This window comes from Cebus imitator, unplaced genomic scaffold (genome assembly GCF_001604975.1).
Source record: "Cebus imitator isolate Cc_AM_T3 unplaced genomic scaffold, Cebus_imitator-1.0 Scaffold325, whole genome shotgun sequence".
Taxonomy (NCBI): Eukaryota; Metazoa; Chordata; class Mammalia; order Primates; family Cebidae; genus Cebus; species Cebus imitator.
In genome coordinates, this window is record NW_016107640.1 from 1931004 (window position 1) to 1940266 (window position 9263).

The following is a 9263-nucleotide window of genomic DNA, read 5'->3' on the forward strand; positions in this document are numbered from 1 at the left end:
GGGTTTCACCATGTTGACCAGGATGGTCTCGATCTCTTGACCTCGTGATCCACCCGCCTCGGCCTCCCAAAGTGCTGGGATTACAGGCGTGAGCCACCGTGCCCGGCCATGAATACTTTTTAAAAAGCTCCAGAGGTAATTCTAACTCTTACTTACTTACTTAAGTTGATAATCACTAATCTGTATAATGACAGTCCCTAAAAGAAGAGAATGAGTTTTCCTAAATTGATCTAATTTTATTTTTCCTCTGTTTGAAATAGGGACAAAAATAAAAAATCCAGATTTATGACTTTTACTACTTCTATTTTTCACAATAACATAATGTCTCAGAAAACAGTTTTAATCTACGTGACAATAATTTCCTTATTTAAGACAGCAAAATCCAAAACTCAAATTTTTAAAAATCCAAATTGTAATTCTTTATTTGTAGCTAACTATAAAAACAATGATTAGATCAGAAAAAAAACTCTGGATTAAGTAGGAAACGGTATATCCCCCACCCCCAAGTTAAACAACACGAAGAAAAACAAGGCTGACTCTTGGTTGCCAAGGGTATTAGAACAATTCAGTAATGTTTCTGCAACTACAAAACAGCAGCTAAGGAAATGGAAGACACTGAGATAAGAAGTCATGTAATAGTAATTTAAATGTATGGCATTTATCCAAACCCATGTTTGTGCCAAGAAAAAAAAAGGAATATCCTGTGCCAAGATCCTTGTTATTGTCACAAAATCAGTAAGAAATAAATGTGATCCATGTTAACAATTCCATTGCCAGGACCTTTCTTCTGCTCATCTCTTTTGCTCTGATACCAAGTTACAGCTACAACAAATGCTACGAATTATCTTAGTCATAGCTCCCAACCTTGTTGAGTATATAAAAAATGTAATAACAAGAAGCAGAGACGGCTCTTGGTTACTTCATTCCTACAGAGTTGAAAGGCCCTAGCTAACTTTACTGTTTGTTTATAAACTGCCTTGTTCCAGAAAAGACTGAAGGACCCTACGCCACTATAATCTCCAAGAAGCTTTGGGATATATTGTTTGACAAGCAGCACACAAGCCTCAAACCAATCAAACTAAAGGATGAGGGGACAGGGCCTAGAAAGACATTTTTGTTTTGATCCAATGACACACACAGCACCCGCATGATGCTGCAATATAGTCACCAATAAATGCTTAGTCAACAAATGTTTAGTGAGTTTGTGTATACTAGAAAAGAACTAGAAAGACACCATAAGGAAAACAAAATAAGAGATTCTTCATTTTGTGCTGGGTGCAGTGTCTCACATCTGTAATCCCAGCTACTCAGGAGGCTGAGGTAGGTGGGAGGATCGCTTCAGGTCAAGCATTTGAGACCAACATAGCAAGACCTGCCTCTAAAAAGAATTTTAAAAATTAGTCAGGTGTGGTAGCACATGCCTGTAGTCTTAGCTGCTCAGGAGGGTGAGGCAGAAGAATTGCTTGAGCTCAAGAGTTTGAGGCTGCAGTGAGCTGTGAACATGCCACTGCACTCCAGCCTGGGCAACAGAGCAAGATCCTGTCTCTTACAAACAACAACAAAGAACAGATAGGACAGATAGAAAAGATATACCATGCTAACTAATCAAAAGCAAGACAGGTTCTATTAACATCAGGCAAAGTAGGTTTTATAGCAAAGAATATAACCAGAGATAAAGGTCTGGGAGGAAAAGAACTATCCAGAGTGGGTGTGGTTATCCAGGAAAGGTTCCCCATAAAACTTGGTCTTAACATGAGTAACAAGCCATCCATCTGGCTAACTCCTTACCCCAAAGGAGTTAACAGTGAATCATTTAAATGATATAGTACTACCAGTCTGAAAAGGAGACGGTAGCATCTGCATGACTAATTTAAGCAGCCCATTTCAAGTATCAGCCTCAGTGCCTGGGAAGACCACTTTTCAGATGTTTATAAGGGACATTTAGGATTCCTAAAATATGATTACAAAAATAAGAGCCAGTTTTTATCCTGGACTTAGCAGAAACCAAGTCCCCACTGATGGTTATGTAAGCTGTTGATATAGGTGGGTTTATAACCATGATCTTTCTGGTTTACTAAGGGATCAGCTATGTCTTTTCTCCAAGAAAAATCATATATTCAGAAAGGTGAGAAAGAGGTTTTCTGGTAAGCTAACATAACTGTGAATAAATAACTTGGATAGTATATGGAAGTCCTTAGTTGAAAGTAACCGGGTTAAATTTACCTTTAGAAAAGCAGGGAGAGGCATGTGGAATTCTTGAGAAAGAACACAAGGGCATTCCATTCTCAGGACAGGAAAAGAGAAAACAACAAAAAAAGCTTAAATGGCTGTACTCCAAGGCCCAGTAGGAAGAAAAGGAGTGTGGTGCAAGGAAGGGTGGAGCCCATACTGGGTGAATCAGCAGCTCAAACAGAATTAGAACGCACACCTCTGTATGGGATATAAGGTGCAGCCATGGCTCTGATCCATCCAAGAAATAACACAGGGAAAACAATTATTAGTCTACGTAAAGGCAGAGCATGATACCAGCAATAGGGAGGAGGAGTCCCCAGCAAAACAAAATGACAGGTAGTAAAAAATACTGAAGACTGGTACATAGTATTTTTCCAAGTGATAAATTCATGGCAAGGTTCTATGCCTTACCTATCCTTGAAACAGAATATGCATGCTACATAAAAACATGATGGGAACAATCAGCACTGAGAATTTTCACTATTCTCCGAACGAGAACGAGCTGGATGAATACTCTCTTTCACCCTTATGCTGGCCTATGTCTCAGTTATATATTTTGCAAAATTTTGAGGAAGAGATAAAAAGCTACATGTACCTTTCCAACATTTTAACATTATATCTGTAAGTAAAAGGAACATATATGGAAAATATGTGCTAGAGCACAGTGGCTCATGCCTGTAATCCCAGTGATTTGAGGGCTGAGGCAAATGGAATTGCTTAAGCCCAGGAATTTGAGACCAGCCTGGGCAACATGGCAAAACCCTGTCTCTATTTTTTTTTTATTAAAAAGAAAATATATTATTGTTTATTTTTTTGAGATGGAGTTTTCCTTTTGTTGCCCAGGTTGGAGTGCAGTGGTGTGAGTGATCTCAGCTCACTGCAACCTCCAACTCCCAGGTTCAAGCCATTCTTCTGCCTCAGCCTCCCAAGTAGCTGAGGTTATAGGCACATGCCACCATGCATGGCTAATTTTTGTATTTTTAGTAGGGACGAGGTTTTACCATATTGGCCAGCCTGGTCTGGAACCCCTGACCTCAGGCGATCCACCCACCTAGGCCTCCCCAGAGTGCTGAGATTACAGACATAAGCTACCACACCCAGCTGTTTTAATTTTTTTTTAGACAATAAGAAGAGGTAGATTGTTTTAATTTTCTTAAACATTCAGCTTCTCAACATTTTGAACATGGTAGACTCATAAGAAAGACATTTCCATTAATTTGTCAAGATTAACTGACATCATGATACCATTCCTACCGAGCTTATTAGGTGAATTTAACACATGTATATTGTGGGTTCTACTGCAAATAATGCACTTATAAACAATCCTTAACACACCTTTTGTCAGTTTACCCTTACTAGCTGACTAATGTCTTTTTGTTGTTAATAACACTATACTATTACAAGTAGAACATTCACTAGTATAGGACAAAACATTCCCCCAAATGCATGTAAGACGTAAGGCCTTTGCTTCACTTAATTAGGATTATTTTCTTCTTCTCATATATTGATATGCCTTCAATTTGGTAAAACATATAAACAATCATTTCACAAATCATGAGATGAAATTATTAATGCATCTACATATAATAACTCTCAAGTGTCCTTAGTTTATCAGGTTTCTAAAAAACATTTTTTAGTAATCTAGAAATATAAAATTTGGCATAAATAGTTTTTTCTTGATCAAAAGGAAAAACCCTAAAATGTACAACTTTTAATTTTATAAGGAGTCCTTCCCGTCCTGGCCAATTATATATAATTTTGGCTCCAGAAACAGAGTGTGCCTTTAAGTGGAAAAACGACAAGTATAATTAATTGTAAGTCTCAGAATATGAGAAAATAGTCTAATAATATGTAAGTAATCCTTTTAGTGGTTCCTAAGTTTTTGCTTTATTTATTTACTTAATTTTATTTTACAGAAAAGTTTAAATATTACACATTGGCCAAATCAATGTATCCCACCCAATCTGGTGGAGGACGGGAAAAACTAATACCTATAAAACTAATTCACTTGACAGGATATGTCTACCAACAATAGGTAGCTTAAACAACTTTCACCAATAAGATGTTTAGTTTAGATTTTAAAATGGGAAAGTCATAAATTTAAAAAGTAAATATAGTTGAAAATGTAAGTCAGTTATAATTTGAACCTAATGAACCATGCAAGGAGCAAGGGTTAATAAACCAATGTGCTTTGAATTTGGTCAAGTACTGATATTTCTGTATATAAAGATTTAGCATATATATATAACAGCTATCATGAGAAATGAAAAAAGATTTTTCCCCAAAAATGAAAATATTAAAACTAAGCTAAGATACATATAGTTAGTATTCCACACAGCATAAATTTTGACAAATCAAAGTTTAACATGTCCTAGTTGACTATGTGTGAAAATGCAAAGCAGCTATTAAAACCAGTATGTCCAATATTTAAAACCAGTTTGTAATTGAGGGAACTTCTAAATCCCTAATTAAAAAACACAAATGAAGTGAAAGCCTTAAACTGGTATATACTTTCACACCTATATTTCGAGTTTGGAAAAGCATATTTGCTAGTAGCAATACAAAAGTATTCATGAAGAATGCATAATCTCTGAAAATTATGACAACATCCCTGCTATCAATACATTCCTAAATACAAAACGGAGTACCATATTTGTTACTTCTGTGTAGCAAGAGAAGTTAATTTTTAAAACAGATAAAATTCAGTCTTTAGGTGTGAACGGTATAAATGATAGTCTTTTTCTTTTTTTAATTTCTTAGTCATCTGGAATCTTTAAACACGCAAAAGCTTTGAACAGAAGGGTTCACAAAGGAACCAGGGTTGTCTTATGGCATCCAGTTAAGCCAGAGCTGGGAATGCCTCTGGGTCATCCACATCAGGAGCACAAGCACTTGACTTGTCAGTCCTGCTGCCATGGTTTGGGTGCCTGCCACACCCATGTCCACCTCGTCCTCACCTGCCACCACGTCCTGGGTGGCCAAGTCTCCAAAATTGATCTCCAGCTGAGATGTTACATCATTTGCTGGCTTCCAGAAAATGATGGTCCATAACCGATTCTTCAGCATGAGCCTCTTTACTCTTTGATTTCTGAAAAACAAATACCTTCTTCCACTGCCCATCAGGACCTTCATTTGGTTTTCGGATATTAAAGTCTCCTTTTGCCTGGTCCTTATGTTGAATGGCCTTCCACGCATTGAAAGTCATCCCTTTTGGACTCTTCTCTTTTACCTCTTCAACTTCATTCTCCATATTTTCAGTGTCTGCCACTGGATGATGTTCTTCACCTTCAGGTGTTTCCTCAGTCCCATTTGATTAAGTCAATCAATTCATCTTTGACAGTTTCCCAGTTGTGAGATTCACTACCTCTATGTCTGTCTTCATGCTTCAGGTCACTTTTATGTGAAAAAGATCTATCACTTCCACTATGTCTATCAAATTCACATTTGCCATGAGAACCAAATCCATCTCCTTGGCCCATTCCATGTCCATGGCCTCCTCAGCCTCTTCCAAGAGCACCACAACCTTGAATAGGTCCATCAATAATCAGTCTATCAAATGAAAATTTGCCTCCTTCGCCCTTTTCTTCAAGTGGCTTTTCAAATCTTCATTCATGAGGTGGTTGCCTTTCTGGTCTTCTATCAATTATTTTCCCTTCACCCTAAAGTTGTTGATCAGGTCTTCTTCCAACTCATCTTATTCCTTCTTTCTTAAGCGCCACGGGTGGCTGTGTCTCCTCTTTCTTGTCAACCACACCAATGCTGAGGGGCAGTGGGTTCTTGCGGTATTTCTGGGACTCCTTGCCCAGCTGTTTGCCTGCCACATTGGAGTTGGTCTGGGCCGCAGCCTGAGCTGCACTCTTGGCCCCAGGGCCCCCAACGCTGCCCCTGCTGGCTTCTTTTTACTTGTTCTCCACTGCCTTCAGCACCTGGAAGGAGTCCAATTCGTGGTCAAATAACTGTTCAAATCTGTTGGTGACCATGCAGCCAAAGCCTTCCTGTAAATGCCCAGGCATGATGGTGGCTCGGCGGCAGGTGCCTCCACGGATTGCTGCGGGCTGCCCCGAGCCAGGAGTGCCTGCTTCAGCTCTTCTCACGAGATCCAAGTTTTTGCTTTTAAAAAACTTAAGCAGTCGGCCAGGTGCAGTGGCTCACGCCTACAATCCCAGCACTTTGGGAGGTCAAGGCGGGTAGATCACCTGAGGTCAGGAGTTCAAGACCAGCCTGACTAACATGGCAAAACCCCCTCTCTACTAAAAATACAAAAATTAGCCAGGTGTGGTAGCAGGTCACTGCACTCCAGACTAGGTGACAGAGTGAGACTCCATCTCCAAAAAAATAAATAAATAAATAAGCAGTCATCTGATAGATCCTTTAAAATAATTAAGTTGTGATGAAAGCTATGTGATTTTGGCATATAACTTGGAATGAGTTCAAGGAACGGAATAACATTGCTATAGCATTCCCTAATCAGAAGGCTAATATTGCCATTAGGTACTGCTCCTTGAGGTCAGTCATCTTTGAATGAAAATCATTTAGTTGAGACCAACAGAACATCTTATGAATTCTAACTAATCCAAATGTACCAAAAAAGTAAAATGCCTTTGTTTCTCAATAGAGGTAGGTTTGCAAACTTTTATGAAGAACCAGGAAAACTTCTACTGTCTGGGAAAGCATCCTCAATCTGAAAGTCTATCTCCATTAAAATAGGCCACTAAGTTAAAAAGCTGAGACTCAAACCAGGTGTTCAGGGCAGAGTCATAGGAGAGCCATCTTTAAAAAACAAGCTTCTGAATTTTTGCAAACTATGGAGGAGATTAACATTTAGTTTGATGGGAAGTATTCTAGTAAGACATAGATGAATTATTCTGAGGATCTTCTGGAATGTGACCAGGATGTTGGAGATGAGATGAAGAGAAGGAAGGCATATTCATGAATAAGGATAACCAAGGCTAACTGCTTTTAAAGTCTAGGGTAGATTTCAGAACACTAGAGGTGGCTTTTGCTATATTTCAAAGCAGAGCTTTACAGCCTAAGTTGCTTGTTTGCTGAAGAGGAATTTGCCCTCCTTCAGGTCTTTGGCACTGTGACATGGCCTATAAGTCTTGATTCTACCTCACCTGATAGCACGTGCTTCCATCAGATGGATTAATGAAACTCAGAAATTCATCCCGTGGTTTTGGACCACTACTCCACAACAGAGAATGAAAATCTCTTGCTTGGCAGTCATCTCCCACATGATCCTTTACAGTGATTTCACTGTACCCATTAATAAATCTGGTTCTCAGCTGGGTGGGCTGGCATGTGCCTGTAGTCCCAACTACTCTGGAGGCTAAGGTAGAAGGATTGCTTAAGCCCAGGAGTCCCAGGTTGCAGTGCCACTGCATTCCAGCCTGGCAACAACAGAATGAGTCCTCATCTCTAAAAACCAGAACAAAATAAAACTAATTTGGTTCTCACAAAAACTGTTATGTCATAGGCATGCCAGATGCCTGGACTGTATGTTTCCATCGATATAAAGTTCAAAACAGGCAGAACTAATCTACCATATATGACACTATGTTGGTGATTACCTTTGGGAAGAAGAAAGGGAAAAGTGGGAAGAAGCATGTTGGGGACTTTGGTGGGTGCTGATGTTACCTTTTTTTTGAGACAGAGTCTCAGTTCTGTTGCCCAGGCTGGAGTGCAGTAGCATGATCTCAGCTCACTGCAACCTCTGCCTCCCGGGTTCAAGCGATTCTTCTGCCTCAAACTCCTTAGTAGCTGGGATTACAGGTGTGTACCACCACACCCAGCTATTTTTAGTAGAGATGGGGTTTCACCATGCTGGCCAGGCTGGTCTCGAACTCCTGACCTCAGGTGATCCACCCACATTGGCGTCCCAAAGTGATGGGATTATAGGCGTGAGCCACTGTACCCGGCCAATGATGTTATCTTTACCTGAGTGGTAATTACATGGTGTGTTTATTTTATAATTCATTGAGCTATACACAGATGATCTGTGCATTTTTTGTAAGGAATAAAAAGTTTATTATTTTTTTAAAAATGCTGTCATCTTAATCACTGCATCAAAACTATCCATAAATAGTATTTAATAGATATACGTAGCTAAAAGAGGCAGTAAAAATACTGAATGTACTATAAAGAGAAACCACTGATTGTTAATGTAAAATTACTTGTTCAACTACTTCCATTTATTCTTACTCATCTAAAACCTAAAGTAAGAAATAAAACTTTAAAAGATACACAAGGGGATAAAGATATTCTGCCATAGTTGAGGATATAGCACTTTTTCCTAATGTCAGCCATATTCCTCACCTCTATCTTGTATTTTCTTATTTTCCAAAATTCTTCTCTACTTTCTTTCCTATTTCCTCTAATCCTCCAAGATATTTTCCTAGGTAACTGGAGATTATGAAACAAGGGCATATTAGGAAGCCTCCTGGATTAGCTGGGACGAATGTAGCTTTCTTTCAGGTCTCTTATTTTTTCTCCTTCTTGTCCCCAAATTCCATAGTTTTTTCTGACATCTCTTTTTCTCACATCTCTCCCTTTGTTTCTACCTCCATTCCTGTTATGAATTATACTCCCAGGGTCCACCTGAAACAAGCAGAATAATAAAAGGTGATCAACCAATATTTTTTCTCACAAAATTATGTTCTCCTACTTAAGTAGGATTAAAGCTATAAACACTGATAAATGTATGGCTGTACAGAGAAAATATAACCAGTAGTCTTTTCTGTGACAAAAAGAAACAGATGCCTCTGCCTGTCTTTGTGATTCTCCACACTTCAAAATTCTGCATTAGTTTTGAACTGTTTTCCTGGCCCCAAACACCTGAGGGACATGACACTCCCACCTCTAACAGTAGTGTGATGGTTAATTTTATGTGTCAATTTGGCTGGGCCATGGTGCCCAGATATTTTGTTGTCAAACATTGTTCCAAATGTTTTCATGAAGTCTTTTTTTTTTTTTTTTTTTTTTAATTTCTTAGTCGTTTGGAATCCTTAAGCATGCAAAAGCTTTGAACAGAA

General features: G+C 38.8%; 1 protein-coding gene and 1 pseudogene across 1 annotated transcript in view; both read right to left on the reverse strand.

The window, feature by feature from the left end:
* TMOD3 (tropomodulin 3) overlaps positions 1-9263 on the reverse strand; it is an 83791-nt gene that overhangs the window by 30808 nt on the left and 43720 nt on the right. The window lies entirely within an intron of this gene.
* On the reverse strand, positions 3292-6414 carry LOC108286655 (annotated as a pseudogene).